Consider the following 16,617-nt stretch of genomic DNA (forward strand, 5'->3'; position numbering starts at 1 on the left):
GTCGCTCAGTCGTGTCTGACTCTTTGTGACCCCATGAATTGCAGCATGCCAGGCCTCCCTGTCCTTCACCAACTCCCGGAGTTCACTCAGACTCACGTCCATCGAGTCTGTGATGCCATCCAGCCATCTCATCCTCTGTCGTCCCCTTCTTCTCCTGCCCCCAATCCCTCCCAGCATCAGAGTCTTTTCCAATGAGTCAGCTCTTCGCATGAGGTGGCCAAAGTACTGGAGTTTCAGCTTTAGCATCATTCCTTCCAAAGAACACCTAGGACTGATCTCCTTTAGGATGGACTAGTTGGATCTCCTTGCAGTCCATGGGGCTCTCAAGAGTCTTCTCCAACACCACAGTTCAAAAGCATCAATTCTTCAGCACTCAGCTTTCTTCACAGCCCAACTCTCACATCCATACATGACCACTGGAAAAACCATAGCCTTGACTAAACGGACCTTTGTTGTCAAAGTAATGATCACTGAGGAAGGCTTTCTTATCTTTCCTTGCTATTCTTTGGAACTCTGCATTCATATGCTTATATCTTTCCTTTTCTCCTTTGTTTTTCTCTTCTCTTCTTTTCACAGCTATTTGTAAGGCCTCCCCAGACAGCCATTTTGCTTTTTTGCATTTCTTTTCCATGGGGATGGTCTTGATCCCTGTCTCCTGTACAATGTCATGAACCTCAGTCCATAGTTCATCAGGCACTCTATCTATCAGATCTAGTCCCTTAAATCTATTTCTCACTTCCACTGTATAATCATGAGGGATTTTGTTTAGGTCATACCTGAAGGGTCTAGTGGTAGACCTTTCCCTACTTTCTTCAATTTAAGTCTGAATTTGGCAATAAGGAGTTCATGATCTGAGCCACAGTCAGCTCCCAGTCTTGTTTTTGCTAACTGTATAGAGCTTCTTCATCTTTGGCTGCAAAGAATATAATCAGTCTGATTTTGGTGTTGGCCATCTGGTGATGTCCTTGTGTAGAGTCTTCTCTTGTGTTGTTGGAAGAGGGTGTTTGCTATGACCAGTGCGTTCTCTTAGCAAAACTCTATTAGCCTTTGCCCTGCTTCATTCTGTATTCCAAGGCCGAATTTGCCTGTTACTGCAGGTGTTTCTTGACTTCCTACTTTTGCATTCCAGTCCCCTAAAAGGAAAAGGGCATCTTTTTTGGGTGTTAGTTCTAAAAGGTCTTGTAGATCTTCATAAAACCATTCAACTTCAGCTTCTTCAGTGTTACTGGTTGGGGCATAGACTTGGATTACTGTGATATTGAATGGTTTGCCTTGGAAACAAACAGAGATCATTCTGTCGTTTTTGAGACTGCATCCAAGTACTGCATTTCGGACTCTTGTTGACCGTGATGGCTACCCATTTCTTCTAAGGGATTCCTGCCCGCAGTAGTAGATATGGTCATCTGAGTTAAAGTCACCAATTCCAGTCCATCTTAGTTCTCTGATTCCTAGAATGTCGACGTTCACTCTTGCCATCTCCTGATTGACCACTTCCAATTTGCCTTGATTCATGGACCTAACATTCCAGGTTCCTATGCAATATCGCTCTTTACAGCATCGGACCTTGCTTTTATCACTAGTCACATCCACAACTGGGTATCGTTTTTACTTTGGCTCCATCCCTTCATTCTTTCTGGAGTTATTTCTCCACTGATCTCCAGTAGCATACTGGGCACCTACCGACCTGGGGAGTTCCTCTTTCAGTATCCTATCATTTTGCCTTTTCATACTGTTCATGGGGTTCTCAAGGCAAGAATACTGAAGTGGTTTGCCATTCTCTTCTCCAGTGGACCACATTCTGTCAGACCTCTCCACCATGACCCGCCCGTCTTAGGTGGCCCCACAGGGCATGGCTTAGTTTCATTGAGTTAGACAAGGCTGTGGTCCTAATGTGATTAGATTGACTAGTTTTCTGTGTGTATGGTTTTAGTGTGTTTGCCCTCTGATGCCCTCTGGCAACACCTACTGTCTTACTTGGGTTTCTCTTACCTTGGACGTGGGGTATCTCTTCATGGCTGCTCCAGCAAAGCGCAGCCATTGCTCCTTACCTTGGACGAGGGGTATCTCCTCACCGCCGCCCCTCCTGACCTTAAACATGGAGTAGCTCCTCTCGGCCCTCTGTGACTGGATGCAGTTGTGCAGCCGTCTAGAATCTGTATCTCTAAGTATCTGGTTTATATCTTTTAAATGTCTTAATGTAATTAAATGTAACATTAACAGTAAAACTTGGTGTAACAGTGTAACTAATTAACATTAAAAGTTAATATTCTCAGTGCTTTCCAGGAGCCAGGAAGAGAATGGGGAGTGAATTGTCTGATTGACAAGTACAGGGTTTTCTTTTGAGGTGATGGAAATAATTTTATAACTTGATATAGGTGGTGATGGCATACCATTGTAAACTTACTAAATGACAATGAATTTTACACTTTAAAATAGTTATTTTTATGTTGGGAGAATTTCACATCAATTGAAAAATGCCTTACGCACATATAAGAAGCAGAATTGTGTCAGGGCCTTGAAAAGGACCAAATTACCATACGAATTAAGGAAAAGTCTTCCCTCTTCGGAGTGCTTTCAGGTATATTTATCCATTTGAGACTCAAAGCTTAAAAATTCTTTGCTATTTAAGATATTTTTAATTAATTTTTAAAATCAATTAATTTACTTAGCCACATTGGGTCTTAGTTTTGATGGCAGGATCTTCACTGGGTCATGCAGGATCTTTGATTTAGATGCACAGACTCTCAAGTTAGGGCAGTTGAGCTCAGTAGGTACTTCCCATTTTATAGGATCTTAGTTCCCTGACTAGGGATTGAACCCAAGTCCTGCATTGCAAGGCAGATTGTTAAGCACTGGACTATCAGGGAAGTCCCAAGATATTTTTAATTAACTTTTTAAAAATTTTGGCTGTACTAGTCTTCCTTGTGGTGAGCGGGGGCTTAGTTGCCCTGCAGCGTGTGTGCATGTGTGCTCAGTTGCTCAGTCTGTCCATCTGACTCTTTGCAACCCCTGTGTCATTGGAAAATGGATTCTTAACCACTGGAGCCCCAAGGAGGTCCCTCTAATTATGTGGTTAGATTGTTTAAGTTTAAAAAAAAAAGTTTTTTAAAGATGGTAATATTCCTGCGTGTTTTTATTTTGTTACTTACGCTACTTTCACCAAGTCAACAAACCTAATTGGCTGTTTACTCTATGCCTGGCCCTTTGCTATGTGCTAGGTATGTGTTGGAGAAGACCCTTGAGAGTCCCTTGGACTGCGAGGAGATCCAACCAGTCCATTCTAAAGGAAATCAGTCCTGAGTGTTCATTGGAAGGACTGATGCTGAAGCTGAAACTCCAATACTTGGGCCACCTCATGCGAAGAGTTGACTCATTGGAAAAGACTCTGATGCTGGGAGGGATTGGGGGCAAGAGGAGAAGGGGATGACAGAGGATGAGATGGCTGGATGGCATCACCGACTAGATGGACATGAGTTTCAGTGAACTCTGGGAGTTGGTGATGGACAGGGAGGCCTGGCGTGCTCTGATTCATGGGGTTGCAAAGAGTCAGACACGACTGAGTGACTGAACTGAACTGACCTGAGGGATGTAAAAGTGATCCAGGCATAGTTCCTGTCTTCAAGGTATATTTGTAGTCCATTAATATAATGGTGTAAGTATAGCAGTACAGTACTACACAGAGAGGTATGGTGTTAGCACAGAGCAGATGATTCACTCTGCCTAAACAGGTGTGTCAGGGAATGTAAAATCACTCTAAGTAGTAGTGTTAGTTGCTCAGTCGTGTTTGACTCTTTGAGATCCCATGGACTGTAGCCCACCAGGCGCCTCTGTCCATGGGATTCTCCAGGCAAGAATACTGGAGTGGATTGCCATTCCCTTCTCCAGAGGATCTTCCCAACCCAGGGATCAAACCTGGGTCTCCTGCACTGCAGGCAGATTCTTTACCATTTGAGCTACAGGGAAGACCAAAATCACTCTAAAGTGGGGGTCAAATGGTAATTTAGTCCTTAGGGATGACTACTGCCAGGGCAGTAGAAGACAGCACAACCAGTAGAAAGTCCCAGAGAGATGGAAGTACTGTAGGTTTAGGAATTGCAGATACTTCAGCAAGGTTGAAAGAAAGTGTACATACTCAAAAGTGCAGTGCAAAGAGGGCTAGAAAGGGGCCTTTGTTAGTTGGGCTCTAAGCCAGGTTAGGGAGCTCAGGCCTGGTCATTTCCAATGGTTCTCAACATTGGCTGCAGCTGGGGAGTTTTAAAAAACACATCAGTGAATGGGCTTCTCCACCCAGAGGTTTCTGATTTAATTGGTTTGGGGAACAACCTAGCTTTAAGATTTTTAAATACTCCCTCAGTTCAGTCAGTTCAGTCTCTCAGTCGTTTCCGACTCTGCAACCCCATGAATTGCAGCACGCCAGGCCTCCCTGTCCATCACCATCTCCTGGAGTTCACTGAAACTCAGTCCATCGAGTCTGTGATGCCATCCAGCCATCTCATTGTCTGTCGTCCCCTTCTCCTCCTGCCCCCAATCCCTCCCAGCATCAGAGTCTTTTCCAATGAGTCATCTCTTCTCATGAGGTGGCCAAAGTACTGGAGTTTCAGCTTTAGCATCATTCCTTCCAAAGAAATCCCAGGGCTGATCTCCTTTAAAGTGGACTAGTTGGATCTCCTTGCAGTCCAAGGGACTCTCAAGAGTCTTCTCCAACACCACAGTTCAAAAGGATCAATTCTTCGGCACTCAGCTTTCTTCACAGTCCAACTCTCGCATCCATATGTGACTACTGGAAAAACCATAGCCTGGACTAGACAGACCTTTGTTGGCAAAGTAATTAATCACGATGGTATGATCACTCACCTAGAGCCAGACATCCTGGAATGTGAAGTCAAGTGGGCCTTAGAAAGCATGACTACGAACAAAGCTAGTGGAGGTGATGGAATTCCAGTGGAGCTCTTTCAAATCCTGAAAGATGATGCTGTGAAAGTGCTGCACTCAATATGCCAGCAAATTTGGAAAACTCAGCAGTGGCCACAGGACTAGAAAAGGTCAGTTTTCATTCCAATCCCAAAGAGAGGCAATGCCAAAGAATGCTCAAACTACCACACAATTGGACTCATCTTACACGCTAGTAAAGTAATGCTCAAAATTCTCCAAGCCAGGCTTCAGCAATATGTGAACCGTGAACTTCCAGATGTTCAAGCTGGTTTTAGGAAAGGCAGAGGAACCAGAGATCAAATTGCCTATATCCGCTGGATCATGGAAAAAGCAAGAAAGTTCCAGAAAAACGTCTATTTCTGCTTTATTGACTATGCCAAAGCCTTTGACTGTGTGGATCACAATAAACTGTGGGAAATTCTGAAAGAGATGGGAATACCAGACCACCTGACCTGCCTCTTGAGAAGCCTATATGCAGGTCAGGAAGCAACAGTTAGAACTGGACATGGAACAATAGACTGGTTCCAAATAGGAAAAGAAATACGTCAAGGCTGTATGTTGTCACCCTGCTTATTTAACTTCTATGCAGAAGACATCATGCGAAATGCTGTGCTGGAAGAAGCACAAGCTGGAATCAAGATTGCCGGGAGAAATATCAATAACCTCAGATACGCAGATGACACCACCCTTATGGCAGAAAGTGAAGAGGAACTAAAAAGCCTCTTGATGAGAGTGAAAGAGGAGAGTGAAAAAGTTGGCTTAAAGCTCAACATTCAGAAAACGAAGATCATGGCATCTGGTCCCATCACTTCATGGGAAATAGATGGGGAAACAGTGGAAAAAGTGTCAGACTTTATTTTGGGGGGGCTCCAAAATCACTGCAGATGGTGATTGCAGCCATGAAATTAAAAGATGCTTACTCCTTGGAAGAAAAATTATGACCAACCTAGGTGAGTCCAAAATCACTGCCATCTGTGACTGTAGCCATAAGACGCTGCAGAAAGACACCTTGGAAGAAAAGCTATGACAAACCTAGACAGCATATTAAAAAGCAGAGACACCACTTTGCCCACAAAGGTCTATATAGTCAAAGCTATGGATTTTCCAGTAGTCATGTACAGATATGAGAGTTGGACCATAAAGAAGGCTGAGCACCAAAGAATCGATCCTTTCAAACTGTGGAGCTGGAGAAGACTCTTGAGAGTCCTTTGGACTACAAGGAAATCAAACCAGTCAATCCTAAAGGAAATCAATCCTGAATATTCATTGGAAGGTTTGATACTGAAACTGAAGTTCCAATACACTGGCCACCTGATGTGAAGAGCCAACTCAGCAGAAAAGATCCTAATGCTGGGAAAGATTAAGGGCAAGAGGAGAAGGGGGTGACAGGATTTGTTGGTTGGATGGCATCACCGACTCAATGGACATGAGTTTGAGCAAGCCCCAGGAGATGGTGAAGGACAGGGAAGCCTGGCATACCTGCAATCCATGGGGTTGCCAAGAGTCAGACATGACTTAGCAACTGAACAGCAACAACAGGTGAGTACCTAAGGTGAGAATCAGTGGTATATAGGTCACGGGGGCGCCACTAAAGTGTTTTGTTTCTAATATTTATTTAATTTAGACTGTGCTGGGTCTTGGCTGCAAGGCTTCCCAAGTGCATGGAAAAGAATCCACCTGCCAGTGCAGGAGATGCAGGTTCAGTCCCTGGGTTGGGAAGATCCTCTGGAGAAGAAAATGGCAACCCTCTCCAGTATCCTTGCCAGGAAAATTCCATGGACAGAGGAGCCTGGTGAGCTGCAGTCCATGGTGTTGCAAAGAGCCAGACATGACTGAGCTTGCACACAAGGCGGGGGTGGGGCTGGGGTGGGTGGGTAGTCTTAGTTGGGGCTCATGGGCTCTTCCATCTTTGTTGTGATATGCGGGACCCAGCATGAGAACACTTAGGTGCGGCATGTAGGATCTATATCCCTGACTAGGGATTAACATAGGCCCCCTGCTTTGGGAGCACGTAATCTTAGCCTCTGGACCACCCGGAAAGTCCCAAAGTGGTTTTTTAATTTTATGTGGATAAGGACAAAATCTGATGTGTATTTTAGAGCAGCAGTTCCCTAAGTTGCCCAAAGGTAAGGATTACCTGAGACACTTGACTCCTAGGCCCCACCCTTGACCCAAGGAATGAAATCTTCAGGAGAAGAACTTAGGAATTTTGTTAATCTCTGTTTCAAGTGATATTTAACCTCAAGCAAGTCAGAGACGTTTCTGGCAGTGTTTCTCAAATTTTAAGAGCATAGAAATCACCAGGACACATGTATACCTGTGGCGGATTCATTTTGATACTTGGCAAAACTAATACAATTATGTAAAGTTTAAAAAAAAAAAATGCAGTCTGGTGTTGGGTCTGAGATTTTGCTTTTTTAACAAGCTCTTACCTAACACCAGTGCTGTTAGGCCAAGGACTGTGCTTTGAATAACAAGTTTTAGAAATCTGGAAGCTATGTGGAGGACTGATTAGAGGATGTTTAGCCTGATGAGAGACAAGTTAGTCATTTTTAACTTGGTAAATTTTACCACCTTCAGGGACATTGGCAATGACATTTTTGCATTTTGGTTTGTCACAACTGGGTATGAGAGGTGGTGCCCAGTAGGTAGCTAGCAGACAGGAGCCAAAGATGCTGCTAAACATCCTACACTGTACTGGGCAGGCTCACAATAAAGAATTATCCAGCCCTAGTATCAGTGCCAATCCCTGAATTAAGTAAACTTTTACCTGGGCAAGAAGAGCTCTGTGTTTTAATGTCCTAGTAGTGGAGATAGAAAAGAAACCACCAAGGGTTACCCCACTGAGCAGGTATGGAGTCCTAGTCAGTGATGGCTTCATAAAGAAGATGACTTTCCAGGGAGGATTCATCGTAATAGATTCCAGGTGGAATAACTAATAACACACGTGGGATTATTTGGTGTTGATGATAGATCCTTAATATGTTGAAGAAAATGTTCCTGAGGTTTCAGATTCTACCTGTGTCAGTGGTTCCATCACATTTTCCCATGAATCACCTTTGCAGGTTTATTAACTATGCAGATTTAAAGTGTAGTACACAAACAGCTTTGTTAAGCATCCCAGGCTGCTATTCTTACCCAGGAAGCTCAGAAGGTACCAGTCTAATGATCAGAAATACAGAGATCTGGGTTCAAACATCTGCTCTGGCACTGTCTCACCAAACCAAGTGGAACTTAATTGCTTACTCACCTCAGTTAGGTCACCATCACTTCAGGAAATAATTATGGAAAATAACATTCATTGTAGAAAACAGATTATATATAAGCAAAAAAATAAAAACTATATTCCCACCAACCAGAGGTCACCTTTTCAAATTTAAAAAACATTGTTTTTTCACATGAGGAAATTGTATAAATCTTGTTTTATACTATGATGAATTTTTCCCAGCTTCATTGAGGTATAATTTACATAGAATAAAATATACCCATCTTAAGTGTACAGTTTGATGAATTTTAGTAATTATGTATGATTGTATAACTACCACCACAATCTTCATCATACTGTGCTTTGCTTTATTGATTTTTACAGATAATTGCTTTTTTTTTTTTTTTAACAAATTGAAAGTTTGTGGCAACTCTGCATCAAGCAAGTCTTTTGGACTTTTGCAACAGTATTTGCTCCTTTTGAATTAGAGTTTTCATCTTTTCCAGATATATGCCCAGGAGTGGGATTGCTGAATCACATGGCAACTCTATTTTTAGTTTTTTAAGGAACCTCCATATTGTTTTCCATAATGACTGCGCTTCAGTGACCTCTTGATGTGAATCTTCCTAGACTTTTTTTCAGTGAATTTATTATGTATTTTTAAAGTATTAATAAAAATGGATCATATATGTAACTTCATATATCCTTTTTGGTGGTGGTGGTTTAGTTGCTAAGTCGTGTCCGACTCTTGTGATCCCATGGACTGTAATCTGCCAGTCTCCTCAGTCCATAGTATTGTCCAAGCAAGAATACTGGAGTGGGTTGCCATTTCCTTCTCCAGGGGATCTTCCCAGCCCAGGAATCAAACCCGGGTCTCCTGCATTGCAGGCAGATTCTGTACCTATTGAGCCATGAGGGAAGACTATATCCTTTTTGCAATGTCTAAGTTTTACCTCTCTGACAGTATTAATGCTTGTGTTCCAAAGGATTATTATTATTTTTTTAGTATTCGTTTGACTGCTTTGAGTCTTAGTAGCGGCACATAGGGTTTTCATTGTGTCATTCAGGATCTGTTCACTGTGACGCACGGATTCTTTACTTGTGGTGTGTGAGCTCCAGAGCAGGCAGCCAGTGAATTATTTATGTTATCGTCAAACAAGGAAAGATTAGCACAGTCACTGCAGCCACTGCAGGAGGTGTTCTCGACAAGATGAAGCACAACATTCTGGACCACTATTCTCAGGCCAGTGAGTACTCAGCCAAATATATCAGGAACTGCATCACCAGTTTAGTGCAAGACCAGACAAGTACTTCACTCTGGGGCTCCCCTCTGGGAGCACCCCCACTTGGCTGCTACAAGAAGCTGATTGAGTACTATAAGAATGAAGACCTGTCCTTACAATATTGAAGACTTTCAACATGGATGAGTATGTGGGCCTTCCTTGAGACCACTGGGAGAGTTACCACTCCTTCATGTGAGACACCTTCCTCAAACACATTGACATCCTCCCAGAAAACACCCAAATTCTGGATGGGAATGCAGTTGGCCTACAGGCTGAGTGTAATGCCTTTGAAGAGACAATCAAGGCTGCAGGTAGGGATTGAGCTGTTTGTTGGAGGGATGGGCCTTGATGAACACATTGCCTTTTACAAGTCAGGCTCCAGTCTGTTGTCCAGGACCCATGTGAAGATGCTGGCCGTGGACACCATCCTGGCCAGTGCTAGGTTCTTCAGTGGTAATCTCACCAAGGTGCCCACCATGGCCCTGACAGTGGGCATGGGCACTGACTGTCATGGGTGCTAGAGAGGTGGTGATCCTTATCACAGGGTTCACAAGGTGTTTGCTCTGCACAAGGCCATTGAGGAGGGAGTGAACCATCTGTGGACCATGTTTGTCTTCCCACAGCATCCCCACATGGTACTTATGTGTGATGAGGATGCCACCCTGGAGATGAAAGTGAAGATTGTCAAGTATTTCAGAGATTTAAAGCTTGTTCATAACAAGTTGGTGGACCCCCTGTGCAATATCAAAGAGAAAGAAACAGAGAAAAGCCAGCCTTTTAAGAAGCCATACACTGATTAGCTGATGCTACTTGTAGTCTCAAGGACCTCACTGGGACAGGTGGGTCTCTCTGAAGATTGTCTTTAGGAGGACAGAATTGTTTTTCTTTAATCTAGTATGGTTACTAGCTAAATGGGTGAACTTGTTCTTGGTGGTGCAGTGTGGAGTCTAGTCATGGAATTCAGCTAATTTATAATTTAATCAGAAAAAAAATCACTACATAATTTTGATGTTTGCCCCACAGATTCGGGGTTTTTAACTTTTTATTGTGCCTCTAACACTGTTCATGTGTACAATATACTCCCGTCAGGAATGTCTATCATTACATGCACTGATTCTCAATTGAGAGGGAGCTTGGGGCTTATGTGTATTGGACAAAACCTCTTTGGAAAGTCTTAAAAGCCTGTGTTCCTGCCCCTTGTTTTAGAATCATTGTTCCGGATCAAGGAACAAACTCAATGTCTAAAATCAGTGTAAGGCAGCAGTCCCTTTAGTCAGTAACATGTGCCATGGGACGAAAACTCTCCCTCACTGTTTTTCCCCAGCTAGGAAAACTTTGCCCAGCTGTTTTTTTCTGCTCTCTCAGTTGGCCTTTTCATGAACTCAGAGGCCTCCTTGAGAGAGGATTCGGGTGGGTGGGGCTAAAGAGAAGGCTTTTGCCTATGAACTCAGTGCCTCAAGTGGCCCAGCCTCATCAGACTCCTATCTCTCAGGGACGCTCCAGCACCAGGAGAAAGGCAGAGATCCTGTGTTTTGTTCCAAGGTCTCACTATGGTGCCTCTCTTATATACACTCATTCATATGTAGGAAGTTCATGGGGGCAACAGACACAACCAAGATTCAATGTTATGTTGAGCCAGGGGTATGGGGTCAGGGGAAATAGCTCAATTATGAGTTTAGAAACAATACCAGAGATACGTGTTTTCTGTGTCCCTAAGAGTTACAATACCAGAGATACGTGTTTTCTGTGTCCCTAAGAGTTGACCGCCAAGAAATATATCAAGTGCTTCTACAGTCGTCTAATATCCTTTCTCCACTTAAAATGTTCTGCCCTTCTAACCTCCTGGGTCTGTGTGGTGTGGTCTGATGTTCCCAGAACATCAGGAAGTACACTTTTGCCCCGTTACCCTTCACTCCTTGTTCACAGGATGAGTCTATCGCTCTGCCTTCCATTCCCTCTTATGTCTTGATGGTCTAGATGCTGCCTTCTCCTCCTCCCAGTGTTTGTGTCTGTTTGAAGTCGCTCCTGCCTCTATTTCTGGAAAGGTCTTTCAGAGCCTGGCTCAGGCTTTAACTGCTGTGTTTGGTACCAGCGTTTCCTTTTTAGCTTTTATACGTGATTGTGCTTTCCTTCTGTTTTTTTGTTTTTGTTTCATTTTTAAAGTTTATTATTATAGATATATTTATTTTTGGCTGCACTGGGTCTTCGTTGCTGCATGTGGGCTTTCTCTAGTTGAGTCAAGTAGGGGCTGCTCTCTAGTTGCAGTGTGCAGGCTTCTCACTGTGGGGGCTTCTAATTGCAGTGGCTTCTGTTGTGGAGCACAGGCTCTAGGGCATTCAGGCTTCAGTGGTTGCAGCTCTCAGGCTCGGGAGCACAGGCTCAGTAGTTGTGGCGCATGGGCTTAGTTGCCCTGCAGTATGTGGAATCTTCTTCAACCAAGAATCGAACCCATGTCCCCTGCATTGGCAGATGGATTCTTAACCACTGGACCACCAGGGAAGTCCTGTCATTCTGTTTTAACCTAATGAATCAATGGACTTATTTTACAGTGCGATATTTTCTATTAAATCTAGTACTTTCAAGGAAAAAATAAAGATTTAAAAGGTTTTAGATTTATTTCTTTGTTGAATTTGTTTTAGATACTGGCATTTGCAATAAATTTAGTGAGTCTAATGTTTGCAAAGTTAAGAATTAGACACTATTTAATCTATAATATTATGATGCAAGTTGGCTAAAATACGAGATATTGATTACATAATGGAGTACCCCTTACTCCCTTACTTCATTTGGGTCTCTGCTGCAAGTTGGCTAAAATACGAGATATTCATTATATAGTGGAGTACCTCTTACTTCATTACTTCATTTGGGTCTCTGCTCAAGTGTCAGGTCATAGCACTTCCCAGCCTTTCCTATACTCTTACTTAGCATGTTTTCTTTTTCTTCCCAGAATGTATAATCTACTCATTTGTTATCTGAATCTACCACTAGTGAATGAAGCACCATGTAGGGGGAACATTTTTTCTGTAGTTTTCCCAGAGGATAGAATGACGCGTTGAAGGAAGTATGGACTCAACATTTGCTGAATTAGGGAACTGAAGAAAGAGGCTTAGTGATGCTTTCTCTGTTGTTGTTTTTTTTGGTGGTTTTCTTGGCCTCTTGGCATGTGGGATGTTAGTTCCCCAAACCAGGGGTTGAACTCTCACCCCACACGCCCCCCACTGCAGTGGAAACATAGAGTCTTAACCACTGGACCACCAGGAAAGTCCCCAGGTTGCTTTTTATAATAATTATATCTCACATGTACTAAGCACGTACATACTACAATGAACAAGGGGGCATATTTGTTGTTGTTCAGCCACTAAGTCACGTCCAATTCTTTGTGACTGCAGCCACGAAATTAAAAGACACTTACTCCTTGGAAGAAAAGCTATGACCAACCTAGACAGCATGTTAAAAAACAGAGACATTACTTTGCCAACAAAGGTCCACATAGTCAAAGCTATGGTTTTTCCAGTAGTCATGTATGGATATGAGAGTTGGACCATAAAGAAGGCTGAAAACCGAAGAATTGTTGCTTTTGAACTGTGGTGTTGGAGAAGACTCTTGAGAGTCCCCTGGACTGCAAGGAGATCAAACCAGTCAATTCTCAAGGAAATCAGTCCTGAATATTCATTAGAAGGACTGATGCTGAAGCTGAAGCTCCAGTACTTTGGCTATCTGATGCAGAGAGCTGACTCATTAGAAAGAGACCCTGATGCTGGGCAAGACTGAAGGCAGGAGAAGAAGGGGACAAGAGAGGATGAGACAGTTGGATGGCATCAACGGACTTGAGTTTGAGCAAGCTCCAGGAGATGGTGAAGGACAGTGGAGCCTCGCATGCTGCAGCCCGTGGGGTCACACAGAGTCAAACATGACTGAGTGACTAAACAATGTAATAAGTGAGTGACAAAATGTACTAAGCATTTTCTGTGTGCCACACCAAATTCCCATAAAACCTTACAACAAAACTGTTTACAGAGGAGGAAATTAAAGAGAGTATGTAACTTGCCCAAGGTCACAAGATTCAAACCCAAGCACTCTGGTTCTATAGTCCCACTTTTTAAAAATTCAATGAAATCGGGGGTTTTGTGTGGTAACATATGGATAACATAAAACTGATCATTTAATCATTTTAAGTATACAGTTTACTGGCATTAACATTCATGTTGTACAGCCAATCTCCAGAACTACTTCATCTTGCAAAACTGTAACTTTATACCCATTAAACAACAGCTCCCTTTTCCCTGTCCCTCCCTGCCCCTAGCAACCACCATTCTACTTTCTGTTTCTCTTATTTTGACTACTTTAGATGCTTCACCTAGGTGAAATCATACAGTACTTTTTCTTTTCTGATTGGCTTATTTCACTTAGCATAATATCCTCTGGGTTCATGCATGTTGTAGCATGTGTCAGGATTTCCTTCTTTCTAAAGATGAGTAAATATGCCATTATGTATACTGGCATACATATTTTGTTTATCCATTCACCCTTGGATGGACTGCAGCCCAATTCTAATCTGTAAACTTTTCAAAACTGTGTCTTTTGATATTAATCTTGAGGTGACAGATTGTGGGAAGTACCAACTGTCTAAGCTTCTCTTTCTTCTGTGGGAAACATTTTTACTTCTTCTTTCTGTTTTGGAACAGATCTTCTCACCCCCATCACACACACAGGAAATTCAACTTGTTGAAACCTTTCCATCCAAAAAGTTGCTCACAACAAATATTTGGGGATGGAGAGGGGTTGTTCAGTGGTCCAGTAACAATCTTCTCCCTTCAGTCCTTCACTTCCAAACCCTCTCTCCCAGTTGCCTCTTGGGAGCCCTAGATTCCTTGCCTTTATTACATGTTCCCTAAATTTCCTACTTTACCATCAGCTTTCACCAACATCCTGAAAATTGAGTCAGGTTGGCACTGAAAAGGGTCTTTTTCTCCAAGGAACCCTGCTCTCCTGCTCAGAATCCAGTGCCAGCTTATTCCCAGATACTCAGAGCACACTAGATGGGAGAATGTTCAGTGCCCTAAAGCTGCCTCACATGCAAATTATACTTCTAATTAGTAGGGAAAATTGATGTTTTCTCAGTCTTTTGAAAATATGTGAATAAGAGCATCTTACTGTTTTGTTTTCAGTTGTGTTTGTTTATTTTGGCTGCAGCATGTGGGATCTTAGTTCCCTGACCAAGAATCGAACCCTCATTCCCTGCATTGAAAGTGGGGAGTCTTAGCCACTGGACCACCAGGGAAGTCCCCCAAATAAGAGTATCTTAAACATTACTATGTGTATTGGCATACTCTAACTCACAATATAGGAAAACACAATACAGTAAGTCCCCTACAGATGAACAAGTTCCATTCCAAGAGTGTGTTTGCAAGTCCAATTTGTTCATAAGTCCAACAAAGTTAGCCTAGATACCCAACTAACATAATTGACTATATAGTACTATACTGTAAATAGGTTTATAATACTTTTCACACAAATAATACATAAAAAACAAAGACAAAAAATAAAACATTTTAATCTTACAGTACAGTACCTTAAAAAGTACAGTAGTACAGTACAGCACCTGGCAGCACCTGGCACAGAGGGGCTGGCATCCAGTGGACAGGCAAGAAGAGTTACGGACTGGAGGAGGGAGAGGGTGGGAGATGGTAGAGCTGAAGGATCATCAGCAAAAAGAGGAGGGCAAGCTGCAATATCACTCACGCTTGACACTGATGGCACAGGTTCTGGTTCCTTGCTGGATTCAGCTCTATCTACCCACTTGACATGAGTTTGAGTAAGCTCTGGGAGTTGGTGATGGACAGGGAATCCTAGAGAGCTGCAGGTCACAGGGTCACAAAGAGTCGGACACGACTGAGCGAATGAACCCGCTTGAAAAAATGGTCCAGTGATGACTGGGTCAAAGTGAAAGTGAAGTCGCTCAGTTCTGTCCAACTCTTTGCAACCCTGTGGACTGTAGCCCACCAGGCTCCTCCTTCCATGGGATTCTCCAGGCTAGAATACTGGAGTGGGTTGCCGTTTCCTTCTCCAGGGGATTTTCCCAACCCAGGGATTGAACCCAGGTCTCCCGCATTGCAGGCACACACTTTAACCTCTGAGCCACCTGGGAAGCCTGTGATGACTAGGTGTTGGCTCTTTTTTTCTCATTGTAGATGACATGGTAGCACTGGATTACATTTTGAATGGCTGCTGCATCCTTTGTGCACTGTTCTACATTCGGCTCCTGTGCCTCAGAAACTAACAGTGCCTCCTCAAATAAGGAAAATCCCCTCACCATTTCCTGTGTCATGAATCGCTTCCATTCTTCAGTTACTACTTCTTCCTCTTGTTTCTATTTGTCCTTCCTCTGGGCCTCCAATTCCATCAGGCCTTCATTAGTAAGCTCTTCGTGTTGCACAGAAAGTTCCATTATTTTCACTTGGTGCTTCTTAGCAATACCAGCCACATCACCACTCCTTTTCGCTTGCTTACAGACATCCTGGGCTTGAAATGAAAATATTGTACTACTATACTCATCTCACACGCTAGTAAAGTAATGCTCAAAATTCTCCAAGCCAGGCTTCAGCAATACGTGAACCATGAACTTCCAGATGTTCAAGCTGGTTTTAGAAAAGGCAGAGGAACCAGAGATCAAATTGCCAACATCCGCTGGATCATCAAAAAAGCAAGAGTTCCAGAAAAACATCTATTTCTGCTTTATTGACTATGCCAAAGCCTTTGACTGTGGATCACAGTAAACTGTGGGAAATTCTGAAAGAGATGGGAATACCAGACCACCTGACCTGCCTCTTGAGAAACCTGTATGCAGGTCAGGAAACAACAGTTAGAACTGGACATGGAACAACAGACTGGTTCCAAATAGGAAAAGGAGTACGTCAAGGCTGTATATTGTCACCCTGCTTATTTAACTTCTATGCAGAGTACATCATGAGAAATGCTGGACTGGAAGAAGCACAAGCTGGAATCAAGATTGCCGGGAGAAATCTCAACAACCTCAGATATGCAGATGACACCACCCTTATGGCAGAAAGTGAAGAGGAACTAAGAAGCCTCTTGATGAAAGTGAAAGTGGAGAGTGAAAAAGTTGGCTTAAAGCTCAGCATTCAGAAAACGAAGATCATGGCATCTGATCCCATCACTTCATGGGAAATAGATGGG

General features: G+C 43.0%; 1 pseudogene; it reads left to right on the forward strand.

Moving 5' to 3' along the window:
• The first annotated feature begins 9,209 nt into the window (after window positions 1-9,209).
• LOC147360292 (glucosamine-6-phosphate deaminase 1 pseudogene) lies at window positions 9,210-10,355 on the forward strand (annotated as a pseudogene).
• The last annotated feature ends 6,262 nt before the right edge of the window (window positions 10,356-16,617 follow it).

The sequence above is a fragment of the Bos grunniens genome, chromosome 13 (genome assembly GCF_055505025.1).
Source record: "Bos grunniens cultivar Pamir isolate PY7600 chromosome 13, Bosgru_T2T1.0, whole genome shotgun sequence".
In the NCBI taxonomy this organism is placed as follows: Eukaryota; Metazoa; Chordata; class Mammalia; order Artiodactyla; family Bovidae; genus Bos; species Bos grunniens.